This window comes from Poecile atricapillus, chromosome W, assembly GCF_030490865.1.
Source record: "Poecile atricapillus isolate bPoeAtr1 chromosome W, bPoeAtr1.hap1, whole genome shotgun sequence".
In the NCBI taxonomy this organism is placed as follows: domain Eukaryota; kingdom Metazoa; phylum Chordata; class Aves; order Passeriformes; family Paridae; genus Poecile; species Poecile atricapillus.
Genome location: NC_081288.1, coordinates 47,037 through 61,661, shown reverse-complemented (window position 1 = coordinate 61,661; position 14,625 = coordinate 47,037). Strand labels below are relative to the sequence as shown.

The 14,625-nt window shown below is 51.3% G+C and overlaps 4 long non-coding RNA genes across 4 annotated transcripts; all 4 read left to right on the top strand.

Moving 5' to 3' along the window:
- Positions 1–6,813: 6,813 nt before the first annotated feature.
- Positions 6,814–8,072, top strand: LOC131592403 (uncharacterized). Its single transcript, XR_009280600.1, has 3 exons — positions 6,814–6,911; positions 6,995–7,074; positions 7,152–8,072. It is a non-coding gene; the product is annotated as an uncharacterized LOC131592403 (long non-coding RNA).
- Positions 8,073–8,510: 438 nt separating this feature from the next.
- Positions 8,511–12,650, top strand: LOC131592404 (uncharacterized). Its single transcript, XR_009280601.1, has 3 exons — positions 8,511–8,628; positions 8,712–8,791; positions 12,309–12,650. It is a non-coding gene; the product is annotated as an uncharacterized LOC131592404 (long non-coding RNA).
- LOC131592406 (uncharacterized) lies at positions 9,875–12,199 on the top strand. The gene is made up of 4 exons (XR_009280602.1): positions 9,875–9,968; positions 11,764–11,805; positions 11,900–12,068; positions 12,152–12,199. It is a non-coding gene; the product is annotated as an uncharacterized LOC131592406 (long non-coding RNA).
- LOC131592407 (uncharacterized) lies at positions 10,187–10,683 on the top strand. Its single transcript, XR_009280603.1, has 3 exons — positions 10,187–10,345; positions 10,429–10,508; positions 10,586–10,683. It is a non-coding gene; the product is annotated as an uncharacterized LOC131592407 (long non-coding RNA).
- Positions 12,651–14,625: the final 1,975 nt, after the last annotated feature.

Sequence of the window (14,625 nt, the reverse complement as noted above, 5' to 3'; positions counted from 1 at the left end):
TCCCCCGGGTGTCTCATGGAATGATGGTGAGGGGATCTCGCAGGGCCTGGGGGAACACCTGGATGCACTCAGATGTGGAGCATTGCTTAAAGGAGGTGCTGAGGGACAAACCTTTGTGTCACGGAGCAGCAGCTGAACAGGTGAGCCAGTGTGGGTTTGCAGAGGGGACTTTTCTCTCTCCCCTTTTGATTTTATTTTGCCATTCACTGCCTCGTTCTCCCAGAAAAAAAAAAAAAAAAGAAAGAAAAGAAAGAAAAAAAGGGGGGGGGTTATGAGAACAAAAGAAGTTCAAACTGAGGGAAGAAACTCCTCCTCCATTATTGTCTGTGTTTAAACTGGGGGGAATCCCCTTTCACCTATGTTTTTGAGGGTACCGATAGGAGGAAAACCTGCCTTTTCCAGGGTGTTAGGTATATCGGTTGACAGCGAATCCTTGTGTTGTTTTAACACAAGGATTAAGGAAGGGGAAAAGTATTCTTGCCGTATCATGTGTTTGATTTGTGGGTACCTCCCCTTTTTTCGTTATTCTGAGGTTTAAATTGAGGGGGAAGCCCTGTTGTCTGCACTTTGTCACGGTCTGAACTGAGATGAAAATCCCCCTTTTCCCATCATTTGCGAGATTTTATTCGAGAAAAATCTTTTTCTGCTGCCGTAGGGGATTGAAATGAAGTGTCGAGCGCCCATTTATTTGCCATTGTATTGGTTTAAGATTGCAGGAACATACCCTGTTGCCTCAGTTTCCGGGGTTCAATTGACGGGAACACCGGCTTTTCCAGCATTTGGCGGGGTCACGTGTGGCCGTGCCGCTGCATTTGAGGGCGCTTCTGCCCCCGGCACCAAATGTCTTACAGGGGAGCGCTCCTGGCATTCCCTGGGGAATTGCTGAAGTGCAACGGGAATTTGGCGGCTGAGCAGCCCCCAGGGAGAGACAGAGCCGTGCGGAGGCGAGGTGAGCTCTGCCGGGCCGGCAGGCGGGAGCCGCGGCGCGGAGCTGTGTCCGTCCGGCCGCTCCGCCCGCTCCGGGCGCGGGGCTCGGGCACCGCCGGGGTCCCTTCGGGCCGGTCCCGGTGCCGCTGGGCGGGCCGGGCTCTCCCGGGGCCGGGGCCGCCCCCGCCCGCCGGAGGAGCCGCTTTCCTGCCGGGAGCCCCGGTCCGTCCGGGGGCAGGAGCGCGGGGCCGCCCCTGGGTGCCGAGTGCCGCCGCTGCCGGGGCTCGCGTGAAAGCCGCTGAAAGGAGGGGAGGGAAAAAATCGAACCCAGACCCCCCAGGCTTTTTGTCTCGGGGCTTTGTCGGTATTGCTCTTTAGCCGAGCCGCGCCTTTAAATAACGATGTGGCGCCTTCTAGAAACTGCGTCCAATACCTTTTGCACCCTCACGTGAGGGCTCCGAGCTCAGGTTTTTCCATTGCCGAGTTAACTGCAGGTCCAGGCTGGCAGCGTCCCGTGCATCTGGTGTGCATGAATCTGTTTGTGATGTTCATTTCCCCTGGATGCAGAGTTGGGCTTGTTGGGCAGACCGTGTTTCTCACACCTCGAGGCTTGTTAACCCTTGTACACGATTTTCTGGAGACGCGGGCTGGGGGAGAACTTTGTCTTGCTGCTGTACTAGGGAATGGAATGCAGGGGGTCCCCGCAATATCCCCGTGGAAGCTGGAATGTCCGAGGAAATGGATGCGACAATTCTCGGGGCTGAACCTGGCTCCCAGCGCTCTGCAGCGTAGGACGCGAGAGAGCAGGGCCGGGGGACAGCGGGGTAGGAGCGGCGAGGTGCTTCGTGCTCTGGGTTTGGTGTCGCTGATGTTTCCAGAGCCAGAGCAGGTTGATTTGGTTCTGGTGCACTGGTACGGGATCCAAAGCTTGGAAAGGTTTGAGACCAATGGGGAGGAATTGTTTTAAAATGAATGTGTTTCTTAATAGAGGGAAGGTTTCAGTCCGTTTTTTAATTGATTTTAAAGGAAATATGTTTTGAGGAAAATGGAAAAAAATGTTTATTTTAATAAGTAGGGCGTAGGTAAGAGGAAAAAAGGATGAATAACGAAATGATAATTGTTTTGTTGTGGAGAAAAGAGCAGGAGATTTAGAAGGGTTTTTCTGCACGTATGGTTTGGATGTTTTTGGAGTTGGGCTGTGGCGTGGATCTTTTTGAGCCGTGGGGTGTTTTGGTGGTAGCCTGGGTTTTTGGATTGGAGTAAAGTTGAATAGTTTTAGAAGAAGTTGTTACGGTTTTGGCAATTATTTTGTATTCACTAATGAATGAGAAGTTATTTTAAAAAAGTAAAAAATTGATTTCTTGTTGCCTTTGTTAGACAATAGATTTGAGAGAGAATTTGTGTGAGGCTGTATTAGTACTGTATGTAGATTGTGTGTTCAAAGAATTTTTTTCTTTCTTAGTTTTGAAGTTACAGAACTTATGTTTGGGCATAAAGCAGATGGTGGGGATATAATATAATATAATGGAATTTTAGGACATTTTATTTTTTATTGCATATCTTTGCCTTAATGATTAAATTAATGCTTTTTAATTTTAGATATACTTTTATAGAAATACAGGTAAATATAAATAGTGGTTGTAATATTTAGTAAGTAGAGGTATTTATATGTGGTTTTTATTCAATATTAGGTTTTTTTTGGTGGTACACAGTGTGTTGCTTTATTTTTTTTATGTTGTATACTATGTGAAATTTCGTTTCTGAATAAAGATGATTTTATGAATGGGTTTTTTTGTATTTTAGGTAGAATCAATTAAAATAGGTTTTGATAGGTATTATTGGGATTTTAGTTCTCTATTGTATGTAGGGGTTCAGATGGGGTAGGGTTTGTTTGGTTAGGGGAGTTTTGGGTGTTAATTAGGTGGCTTTTGTTAGATGCAGTTTTCAATTTTTGAAAGTATTTTATTGAGTGGTTTTAAGGTGATTTTTAGTAATTGATGGTCTAATCTTATTTTGTTTGTAGTTCTGTGTAATAACAGATATGTTCTATTTATTTAATGTTGTCTTTTTTAGTTTAGGTGTTGATGATAAGTTTGGATTTCTTTCTGTTGTGGCATTTCTTAGTTTCCTTTCTGGGGACACAGGCATTTATATGGTGGATTTTTATAGGTATATTTTTGTGGGTGGTATTTTTTAACTTTTTAGTAGTTTAGATTGTTTTTTTAATGTTTTTAATTAGCTATTAAATTTTTTTATAGAGTATTGGTAATTATGTATTACTATAAATGTAGAGCTTTGGGGTTTTCTTTACTAATGTTTAGGGTTAGTTGAATGGTCTTGAGTTTAGTGAGTTAGTTTGATTATTTTTTAACAGTTGGTGTGATTTGTTGTGTGGAGTTCAATAGGGTTGCTTTTTATTTATGTTTAACTTTGCTGATGTTATAAGAACTGTTAGTGAAAGAGCATAGTATCTGTTTTTGCCGGTAGTTGGTTGTACGGTGTGGGTTTTGTTTGTGTTACCTGTTTTGGGGTTTTCTTTGTTAGCGAGATTAAAGTTTTTATTTTGGGGTTAATTTGTGATTAAATTAAAAAATTTTAGGGCAATTTAGTTTTTTGATTCGGGGGTGCTGTGATAGAGTACTTTATTGGTTTTATCTGGTATTGGTGGTGTGGATAGAGGGAATATTTGTTTTGCAAGTTTACTTCAGTATAGGTAGTTGAGGTGTTAGGATGCGTTGTGTTTCAGTGTTGAATCTTTTTGAGGCGGTTTGGATTTTTTTCTAGGTTTAGATTTTTTTCCCTTGGCTGGTGGAGGTATTGTGATTTTATTGATGATATTGGTGGGAATTTGATGCTGTTTGTTTTTTGGTTATTTTATTTTTAGGAATTGGATTTTTGCAGTTGGACTGAAAGAATTCACTTTATTTCAAAACATACTACTTTAATGACGTAAAGGTTCCCATATTAACTCCTCAGTCTTTTAGATTCTTTTTCTCATTTAGGTTTTCCAGAATTTATGGATAATTTAGCAATCAAGCAGGAAGGGAACCCCATTCTTGAAAAGATGGCTATGGAAAAACCTGTGTCTAACAACACGTACCTGACAGAGGGCAACAATTTTGCCGTTATTACAGGGTCAAATACGAGTGGCAAATCAACGTTGGCAGGGATCTGCCGGAGGAGAGGAGTTTCTGGTGGGCTCCCAGTGGCATCTGATGGAGTGATGGTGAGAGCATCTCATAGGGTCTGGGGGAGCACCTGGATGCACTTGGACCCGGAGCACCGCTTAAAGGAGATGGTGAGGGACAAAGCTTTTTGCCAGGAAGCAGCACCTGAACAGCTGAGCCACTGTGAATTTGCAGGGGTGATCTTTCTCCTTTTCCCTTTTGATTTCATCTTGGCAGTCCCTCCCCGGTGCCCTCAATCTGTCACAAGAATTCCAAAAAAAAAAGGCTGAGGAAACAGTGAAAAGAAGGGGTATAGGTAAGGTGGAGTTCAGGTGTACCCCACCCCAAACCCTAAACAGCGGCCCTAACAGTGCCACCATTTCCCTGAGGCAGCTGCAGGCAGGAACCCTAAAGCAGGAGAGTGCCAGAACCCTCGAGAGCTGCAGGCAGTTCCCTGGTGCTAGGGTCAGCCAGGAGATAGTGGGGGGACGATCCGTAGGGTTGGGGAAACAGGGGGTTTCCCGCCCCGCCCCACCCTGGGCTCTCGGTCCCTCCGCAGCCGGGGATTGCTCCCACCCCTCCTCGAGGCGGCGGTTGGCAGGGCTTCGTGCCTGGCCTCCGCAAAGAGTTCGGCTCTGTCAGCCTCTGCCCTGTCTCAGGGCCAAACTTAGGTAGGGTAGGGAGCAACTGTGGATTGCCTGGTCCGGGCTAATGGACATCTCTTGGGGCATATGGATAAGGAGCATCCCCGGTTGCAAGCGTAGGGTTCTAACTAAGTTTGTAGGGTTCAGCGCGGGAGCTTGGCAGTGACACAGAGAGGTTGAGGGAGGGCTTCAGAGGTCAAAAGCTTGAGGGCTGTAGACAAACATTGAAAATAAAAAGGGTACAGGTTGGGATATAAGGTAGAGTTCAGGTGTACCCAAACCCTGAACAGCAGCCCTAACAGTGCCCCCATTTCCCTGAGGCAGCTGCAGGCAGGAACCCTAAAGCAGCAGAGTGCCAGAACCCCCGAGAGCTGCAGGCAGTACCCCTGGTGCAAGGACCAGCCAGGAAGAGATAGTGGGTGCTAGGGCCTACTACTGTCATATAAGCTGGGGTTTCCATCCTTGGGGTACCCTGGGCTCCCTGTCCCTCACTGACTGGAGAGTCTTCCTCCCCTCCTTGAGGTGGTGGTAATTTGGCTCTGTCAGCCAATACTGCTGTGAAGCAAGCCTCTGCCTCCCTGCGGGGTGAAGTGTGCAGCCCATGAACCTGGGCATTCTCTAGAGAAGGTAAGTGCTGGGTTTTCACAGATGTGCCGCTAAGATTCTGCATTGATATTTGGTCTTCTAGATTGTAGCTGACCAGGAGACGACATCCTGGCAATGGCAGGAGCTTCCCAGAGAGCGAGGTGGCCTTCCTTGACGCCCCGTCTGGCTACTCCCCGCCGGGCATCCGAGAGCTAAGTCAAAGGCTACGACCTGTAGAGGGTTATGAAAGCGGGGTGCCGGGTCAGGACTCTGGACCTGGGATTTTTGAGTCAGCTTTGGGGACGGGGAGGTCCAGGCTGTGGCCCCTTAGGCCACGTGAAGGGAGAGCCTCACATTTGTTCACAGTGCTGAGGTGTGCAGGACGGAGCAGCCCCAGGGCGTGTTGTATCACTTGTCCATTGTGCCTTCTGTGTCTTTTGTGCCTCTCGTGTTGTATGTGCCTCGCCTTATCTCTTCTGGGGGCTTACCAGAAACCCCGGCGTCGCTCCTCGCATCTCTGATCTCTGGGCTCCTCAGCCCGACACCATCGAAGCTTTGCCTCAGGAGCTCTCGGAGGCCTTGGAATCGCGTCTCTCTTTTAAAAGCATCCGATCGGATGTCTTTTAGAGGTCTTGTTCTGAGCTGTGTCAACAGCCGTGCGCCGCGAGGATCCATTGTTGTGGCTTAGGTCTTGAAGAAACACAAAGATAGGTAGAGGACTGTGGCCCTCAGATTCTCGGGCATCCGTCTTGGCAGTTGCTGGAGTTTGTCATTCCGTCAGCATCTTCTTCCTCCCGGGTTCTGCGAGCTTCATCAGCTCGCCTTCATTCTCACCCGGCTCATCTCGTTCCGCATTCTCTCGGTCCTTGTGGCCATTCTTGTGGCCCAGAGTTTTGTCTCCCCGTTGTGTCCCCTCGTCTGTTGTCTTGTGTGTCACGGGTGTCTGGGTGTAGTTGTCCCGGAGCTGCTCTGTCCTGCTGCCCAGCCTGGGTGTAGGTGTAAAAGGGCAAGTCCCAGGCCCCTGTAATTTGAAATTTGTGATGTAGGGTGTAGTTGGAGTCTAGAGGGTATTCCTAGATGGATGCAAGATGTCTGGAGCTGTGAAGTTACCCTGCAGCACTTTGACTTTTGTCTTAGCTCTCTTTCAGATGCGGAAGGATGAAATCGGTGGCAGAGCGCCCCATCCAGGGTAAGGGGGTTCCCGTGAGAAGGTAAGTCAATGTTTGTCTTTGCAGGGCAACTGGAACCGGTCACTGTGTTACAGGTCTCCTCTTTGTGTTTATTTTTAGGAAGTGAAGCCGGCTATCAGCAGTCAAGGTGAAGTGGGCAAGTTGAGCATTGACCGGTGGAGGGAAGCTGTTGTTATCGCTGGGCTCTCAGTTTCCGGTGCAATGCTAGGCCTCCCATCTTGTTTGTGTGCTTTAGGCGGTCCAGTCGCATTTCGCCGAGACGTCCTCGCCAACCGGCCGGCACAGCTGCTTCACCGCTCCCGTGAGCCCTGCGGAAGCGTTATGGGACTGCGTGACGGAGCCTTTTCCACGTAAAGGGGCCGTGTGGGTGGCCTTCAGGAACGGGCCGAGGGGTTGCCGTGAGTTGGGGATGTCGGGAGGAGGAGCGAGGGTCCCTTTGAGTTTCAGCAATGCCGCATCACTTTGTCTTTTCTTAACTCAGGCGCGCCCTGCGACGACAGCGTCCGGCTCCCGGCGTGGCCGAAGCGCGTGGCCTCAGGACGTGGCCGTTCGCAGGAGACCGTGAGTAGCGGAATTGTCGGGTTTTGGCTGATGCCCTGCAAAGATCAGCCGCTGATTTTGTGTTTTATTTATTGTAGCTGACCGAGAGACGGCAGCCTGGCGATGGCAGGAACTTCCCGGATGGCGAGGCGGCCTTCCTTGGCGCTCCATGTGGACCCTCCCCGCTGGGCATCCGAGAGCTGAGTCGGAGGCTGCGAATTGCAGAGGGGCTGAAAGCGGGGTGCCGGGTCGGGACTCGTGACCTGGGATTATGGAGTCAGCTTTGGGGACGGGGAGGTCCAGGCTGTGGCCCCTTAGGCCACGTGAAGGGAGAGCCTCACATTTGTTCACAGTGCTGAGGTGTGCAGGACGGAGCAGCCCCAGGGCGTGTTGTATCACTTGTCCATTGTGCCTTGTGTGTCTTTTGTGCTTCTTGTGTTGTACGTGCCTCGCCTTATCTCTTCTGGGGGCTTACCAGAAACCCCGGCGTCGCTCCTCGCATCTCTGATCTCTGGGCTCCTCAGCCCGACACCATCAAAGCTTTGCCTCTGGAGCTCTCAGAGGCCTTGGAATCGCGTCTCTCTTTTAAAAGCATCCGATCGGATGTCTTTTAGAGGTCTTGTTCCGAGCTGTGTCAACAGCCGTGCGCCGCGAGGATCCATTGTTGCGGCTTAGGTCTTGAAGAAACGCAAAGTTTGGTAGGGGACTGTGGCCCTCAGATTCTCAGGCATCCGTCTTGGCAGCTGCTGGAGTTTGTCATTCCATCAGCATCTTCTTCCTCCCGGGTTCTGCGAGCTTCATCAGCTCGCCTTCATTGTCTTCCGGCTCATCTCATTCCGCGTTCTCTCGGTCCTTGCGGCCATTCTTGTGGCCCAGAGTTTTGTCTCCCCGTTGTGTCCCCTCGTCTGTTGTCTTGTGTGTCACGGGTGTCTGGGTGTAGTTGTCCTGGAGCTGCTCTGTCCTGCTGCCCAGCCTGGGTGTAGGTGTGAAGGGACAAGTCCCAGGCCCCTGTAATTTGAAATTTGTGATGTAGGGTGTAGTTGGAGTTTAGCAGGTGTTCCTAGATTGACACCAGATGTCAGGAGCTGTGAAGTTACCCTGCAGCACTTTGACTTTTGTCTCAGCTTTCTTTCAGATGCAGACGGATGAAATCGGTGGCAGAGCACCCCATCCAGGGTAAGGGGGTTCCCGTGAGAAGGTAAGTCAATGTTTGTCTTTGCAGGGCAACTGGAACCGGTCACTGTGTTACAGGTCTCCTCTTTGTCTTTATTTTTAGGAAGTGAAGCTGGCTAGCAGCAGTCAAGGCGAAGCGGGCAAGGTGAGCGTTGACTGGTGGAGGGAAGCTGTTGTTATCGCTGGGCTCTCAGTTTCTGGTGCAATGCCAAGTGTCCCATCTTGTTTGCGTGCTTTAGGCGGTCCAGTCGCATTTCGCCGAGACGTCCTCCCCAGCCGGCCGGCACAGCTGCTTCACCGCTCCCGTGAGCCCTGCGGAAGCGTTACAGGACCGTGTGACGGAGCCTTTTCCACGTAAAGGGGCCGTGTGGGTGGCCTTCAGGAACGGGCCGAGGGGTTGCCGTGAGTTGGGGATGTCGGGAGGAGGAGCGAGGGTCCCTTTGAGTTTCAGCAATGCTGCATCACTTTGTCTTCTCTTAACTCAGGTGCGCCCTGCGATGACGGCGTCTGGCTCCCGGCGTGGCCGAAGCGCGCGGCCTCAGGACGTGGCCGTTCACAGGAGACCGTGAGTCGCGGAATTGTCGGGTTTTGGCTGATGCCCTGCAGAGATCAGCCTCTGATTTTGTGTTTTATTTATTGTAGCTGACTGAGAGACGGCAGCCTGGCGATGGCAGGAACTTCCCGGATGGCGAGGCGGCCTTCCTTGGCGCTCCATGTGGATCCTCCCCGCTGGGCATCCGAGAGCTGAGTCGGAGGCTGCAAATTGCAGAGGGGCTGAAATCGGGGTGCCGGGTCGGGACTCGTGACCTGGGATTATGGAGTCAGCTTTGGGGACGGGGAGGTCCAGGCTGTGGCCCCTTAGGCCACGTGAAGGGAGAGCCTCACATTTGTTCACAGTGCTGAGGTGTGCAGGACGGAGCAGCCCCAGGGCGTGTTGTATCACTTGTCCATTGTGCCTTGTGTGTCTTTTGTGCTTCTTGTGTTGTACGTGCCTCGCCTTATCTCTTCTGGGGGCTTACCAGAAACCCCGGCGTCGCTCCTCGCATCTCTGATCTCTGGGCTCCTCAGCCCGACACCATCGAAGCTTTGCCTCTGGAGCTCTCAGAGGCCTTGGAATCGCGTCTCTCTTTTAAAAGCATCCGATCGGATGTCTTTTAGAGGTCTTGTTCCGAGCTGTGTCAACAGCCGTGCGCCGCGAGGATCCATTGTTGCGGCTTAGGTCTTGAAGAAACGCAAAGATTGGTAGGGGACTGTGGCCCTCAGATTCTCGGGCATCCGTCTTGGCAGTTGCTGGAGTTTGTCATTCCGTCAGCATCTTCTTGCTCCCGGGTTCTGCGAGCTTCATCAGCTCGCCTTCATTCTCACCCGGCTCATCTCGTTCCGCGTTCTCTCGGTCCTTGCGGCCATTCTTGTGGCCCAGAGTTTTGTCTCCCTGTTGTGTCCCCTTGTCTGTTGTCTTGTGTGTCACGGGTGTCTGGGTGTAGTTGTCCCGGAGGTGCTCTGTCCTGCTGCCCAGCCTGGGTGTAGGTGTAAAGGGCCGAGTCCCAGGCCCCTGTAATTTGAAATTTGTCATGTAGGGCATAGTTGGAGTCTAGCGGGTGTTCCTCAATGGACACAAGATATCTGGAGCTGTGAAATTACCCTGCAGCACTTTGACTTTTGTCTTAGCTTTCTTTCAGATGCAGACGGATGAAATCGGTGGCAGAGCGCCCCATCCAGGGTAAGGGGGTTCCCGCGAGAAGGTAAGTCAATGTTTGTCTTTGCAGGGCAACTGGAACCGGTCACTGTGTTACAGGTCTCCTCTTTGTCTTTATTTTTAGGAAGTAGAGCCAGCTGGCAGCAGTCAAGGCGAAGTGGGCAAGTTGAGCATTGACCGGTGGAGGGAAGCTGTTGTTATCGCTGGGCTCTCAGTTTCCGGTGCAATGCTAAGCCTCCCATCTTGTTTGTGTGCTTTAGGCGGTCCAGTCGCATTTCGCCGAGACGTCCTCGCCAACTGGCCGGCACAGCTGTTTCGCCGCTCCCGTGAGCCTTGCGGAAGCATTATGGGACCGCGTGACGGAGCCTTTTCCACGTAAAGGGGCCGTGTGGGTGGCCTTCAGGAACGGGCCGAGGGGTTGCCGTGAGTTGGGGATGTCGGGAGGAGGAGCGAGGGCCTGTTCAAGTTTCAGCAATGCCACATCACTTTGTCTTCTCTTAACTCAGGCGCGCCCTGCGATGACGGCGTCCGGCTCCCAGCGTGGCCGAAGCGCGTGGCCTCAGGACGTGGCCGTTCGCAGGAGACCGTGAGTAGCGGAATTGTCGGGTTTTGGCTGATGCCCTGCAGAGATCAGCCTCTGATTTTGTGTTTTATTTATTGTAGCTGACCGAGAGACGGCAGCCTGGCGATGGCAGGAATTTCCCGGATGGCGAGGCGGCCTTCCTTGGCGCTCCATGTGGACCCTCCCCGCTGGGCATCCGAGAACTGAGTCGGAGGCTGCGAATTGCAGAGGGGCTGAAAGCGGGGTGCCGGGTCGGGACTCGTGACCTGGGATTATGGAGTCAGCTTTGGGGACGGGGAGGTCCAGGCTGTGGCCCCTTAGGCCACGTGAAGGGAGAGCCTCACATTTGTTCACAGTGCTGAGGTGTGCAGGACGGAGCAGCCCCAGGGCGTGTTGTATCACTTGTCCATTGTGCCTTGTGTGTCTTTTGTGCTTCTTGTGTTGTACGTGCCTCGCCTTATCTCTTCTGTGGGCTTACCAGAAACCCCGGCGTCGCTCCTCGCATCTCTGATCTCTGGGCTCCTCAGCCCAACACCATCGAAGCTTTGCCTCTGGAGCTCTCAGAGGCCTTGGAATCGCGTCTCTCTTTTAAAAGCATCCGATCGGATGTCTTTTAGAGGTCTTGTTCTGAGCTGTGTCAACAGCCGTGCGCCGCGAGGATCCATTGCTGCGGCTTAGGTCTTGAAGAAACGCAAAGATTGGTAGGGGACTGTGGCCCTCAGATTCTCGGGCATCCGTCTTGGCAGTTGCTGGAGTTTGTCATTCCGTCAGCATCTTCTTCCTCCCGGGTTCTGCGAGCTTCATCAGCTCGCCTTCATTCTCACCCGGCTCATCTCGTTCCGCGTTCTCTCGGTCCTTGCGGCCATTCTTGTGGCCCAGAGTTTTGTCTCCCCGTTGTGTCCCCTCGTCTGTTGTCTTGTGTGTCACGGGTGTCTGGGTGTAGTTGTCCCGGAGCTGCTCTGTCCTGCTGCCCAGCCTGGGTGTAGGTGTAAAAGGGCAAGTCCCAGGCCCCTGTAATTTGAAATTTGTGATGTAGGGTGTAGTTGGAGTCTAGAGGGTATTCCTAGATGGATGCAAGATGTCTGGAGCTGTGAAGTTACCCTGCAGCACTTTGACTTTTGTCTTAGCTCTCTTTCAGATGCGGAAGGATGAAATCGGTGGCAGAGCGCCCCATCCAGGATAAGGGGGTTCCCGTGAGAAGGTAAGTCAATGTTTGTCTTTGCAGGGCAACTGGAACCGGTCACTGTGTTACAGGTCTCCTCTTTGTCTTCATTTTTAGGAAGTAGAGCTGGCTATCAGCAGTCAAGGCAAAGCGGGCAAGGTGAGCATTGACTGGTGGAGAGAAGCTGTTGTTATCGCTGGGCTCTCAGTTTCTGGTGCAACGCCAAGCATCCCGTCTTGTTTGCGTGCTTTAGGCAGTCCAGTCTCTTTTCGTTGAGACCCCCTCGCCAACCGGCCAACACGCCTGCTTCGCCTCTCCCGTGAGCCCTGCGGAAGCGTTACGGGACTGTCTGATGAAGCCCTGGCCTTTTCTACTTAAAGGGGCCGTGTGGGTGGCCTTCAGGAACGGGCCGAGGGGTTGCCGTGAGTTGGGGATGTCGGGAGGAGGAGCGAGGGTCCCTTTGAGTTTCAGCAATGCCGCATCACTTTGTCTTCTCTTAACTCAGGCGCGCCCTGCGACGACGGCGTCTGGCTCCCAGCGCGGCCGAAGCGCGTGGCCTCAGGATGCGGCCGTTCACAGGAGACCGCGAGTCGCGGAATTGTCGGGTTTTGGCTGATGCCCTGCAAAGATCAGCCGCTGATTTTGTGTTTTATTTATTGTAGCTGACAGAGAGACGACAGCCTGGCCATGGGAGGAAGTTCCCAGATGGCGAGCTGGCCTTCGTTGCCGCCCCATGTGGATCCTCCCCGCCGGGCATCTGAGAGCTGAGTCGACGGCTACGACCCACAGAGGGGACGAAAGCGGAGTGCCGGGTCGGGACTCGTGACCTGGGATTTTTGAGTCAGCTTTGGGGACGGGGAGGTCCAGGCTGTGGCCCCTTAGGCCTCATGAAGGGAGAGCATCGTTTTTGCTCACAGTGCTGAGGTGTGCAGGACAGAGCAGTCCCGGGGTGTGTCATGTCACTTGTCCATCGTGCCGTCTGTGTCTTTTGTCCCTCTCGTGTTGTACGTGCCTTGCCTTATGCCTTCCAGGGGCTTACCAGAAACCCTGGCATCATTCCTCGCATCTCCCATTTCTGGCTTCCTCGGTCTGGCACCATCGAAGCTTTGCATCGGGTGCTCTCAGGGGCCTTGGCATTGCATCTCTCTTTTAAAAGCATCCGATCGGATGTCTTTTAGAGGTCTTGTTCCGAGCTGTGTCAACAGCCGTGCGCCGCGAGGATCCATTGTTGCGGCTTAGGTCTTGAAGAAACGCAAAGATTGGTAGGGGACTGTGGCCCTCAGATTCTCGGGCATCCGTCTTGGCAGTTGCTGGAGTTTGTCATTCCGTCAGCATCTTCTTCCTCCCGGGTTCTGCAAGCTTCATCAGCTCGCCTTCATTCTCACCCGGCTCATCTCGTTCCGCGTTCTCTCGGTCCTTGCGGCCATTCTTGTGGCCCAGAGTTTTGTCTCCCCGTTGTGTCCCCTCGTCTGTTGTCTTGTGTGTCACGGGTGTCTGGGTGTAGTTGTCCCGGAGCTGCTCTGTCCTGCTGCCCAGCCTGGGTGTAGGTGTAAAAGGCCGAGTCCCAGGCCCCTGTAATTTGAAATTTGTAATGTAGGGTGTAGTTGGAGTCTAGAGGGTGTTCCTCGGTGGACACAAGATATCTGGAGCTGTGAAGTTACCCTGCAGCACTTTGACTTTTGTCTTAGCTTTCTAAGCATTACATTATTCACTGCCCGATGTGGGGTTCAAAAGAGTAAGAAAAACCTATACTAATTACATTGTATTGGTACTTCCTGTGTGTTGGGCAAAAGGACTGTGGGATAAAGGACTTTGTAATGGTGTTCCTTAAGTTCATGTCTCTCAGGGTGGAGGCCTTCATGTGGTTCTAGTCTCTGAGCTTTTTTTGAGGTTTTAATCTACTTGTCCAGAAATGGATTACTTGTATTTATTTCTATTTTATGGCTATCTATCTATCTTCATTTGTTTATTATAGATGTGTATATTTTCATTTCTATATTATTCATTTAAATGCCATGCCTGTAAGTAAATAAAAAACAATAAGTCCCTTGATTTAAATATTTTTCATACCTATTTCTATCATATTGAACTTCTTTTTTTACACACCTAGATATAATACACAACAGATATTAAAATATATTAGCATCTATCCATATGGTTTTCATACTGAATATTAATCTACTTGTCTAGATTTGGATTACTTGTATTTATTTCTTTTTTCTTTCTCTCTAACTCTCTCTCTATATATATCTATGTAGCTCCCCTATATTTACTTTTACATGTATATATTTAGATATTTCTCTTTCTAATGTTCTGCTTTTTGAACTTTGCATTGCTTTCTCTTTGAAACTCTACCCATTCATTCAGCTAACAGGTCAGAATGACAAAAATATAAAGCTCTGGTGAACCCCGAGTGCAGAACGCGCTCGTCACTATGGAACTTAGGCATAGAAATTTGTCTCGGTGCATTTTAGTACCTCATGGATGCACAGATGTGTTTTATACACTCATATTTTACAGGGAAGTAAGAGGTGGAAAAACAAAACCCACTTCCTTAACCCTAAGCCGTTCCTGACATAACAAAACCCTAAAGACGGCGTGCACAGAGAGGGGGTTTCTTTCCAAGGGAATTTAGAGAGATCCATTCCTGTTCCTTGCCAATGCCTACCGTAAAAACCAGAACAGCTCCACAGGTTTTTGGATTCTGCATCCAGCCCTCGCAGGGAATTTCCTGGCAGCTCGGGGTCCCCTCTGGGCAAGGGTACCCGGCACGAGCCCTCCCCATTCCCCGCTCACCTTGCTCCTCCAGCGCAGCGCCTGCCTCCCTCTGCCGGGGACCTCGGCGTGCCCCAAGGGACAGGGGAGCCCCCCAGTGCCCACCCCGTCCCCCTCAGCCTTTGCTCCTCACCCCCAAAGAAGGCACAGAACAACTCCAACTGCCCTGGACAGCAGCACCCTGCTTTATTGGAAGCCCTTCTA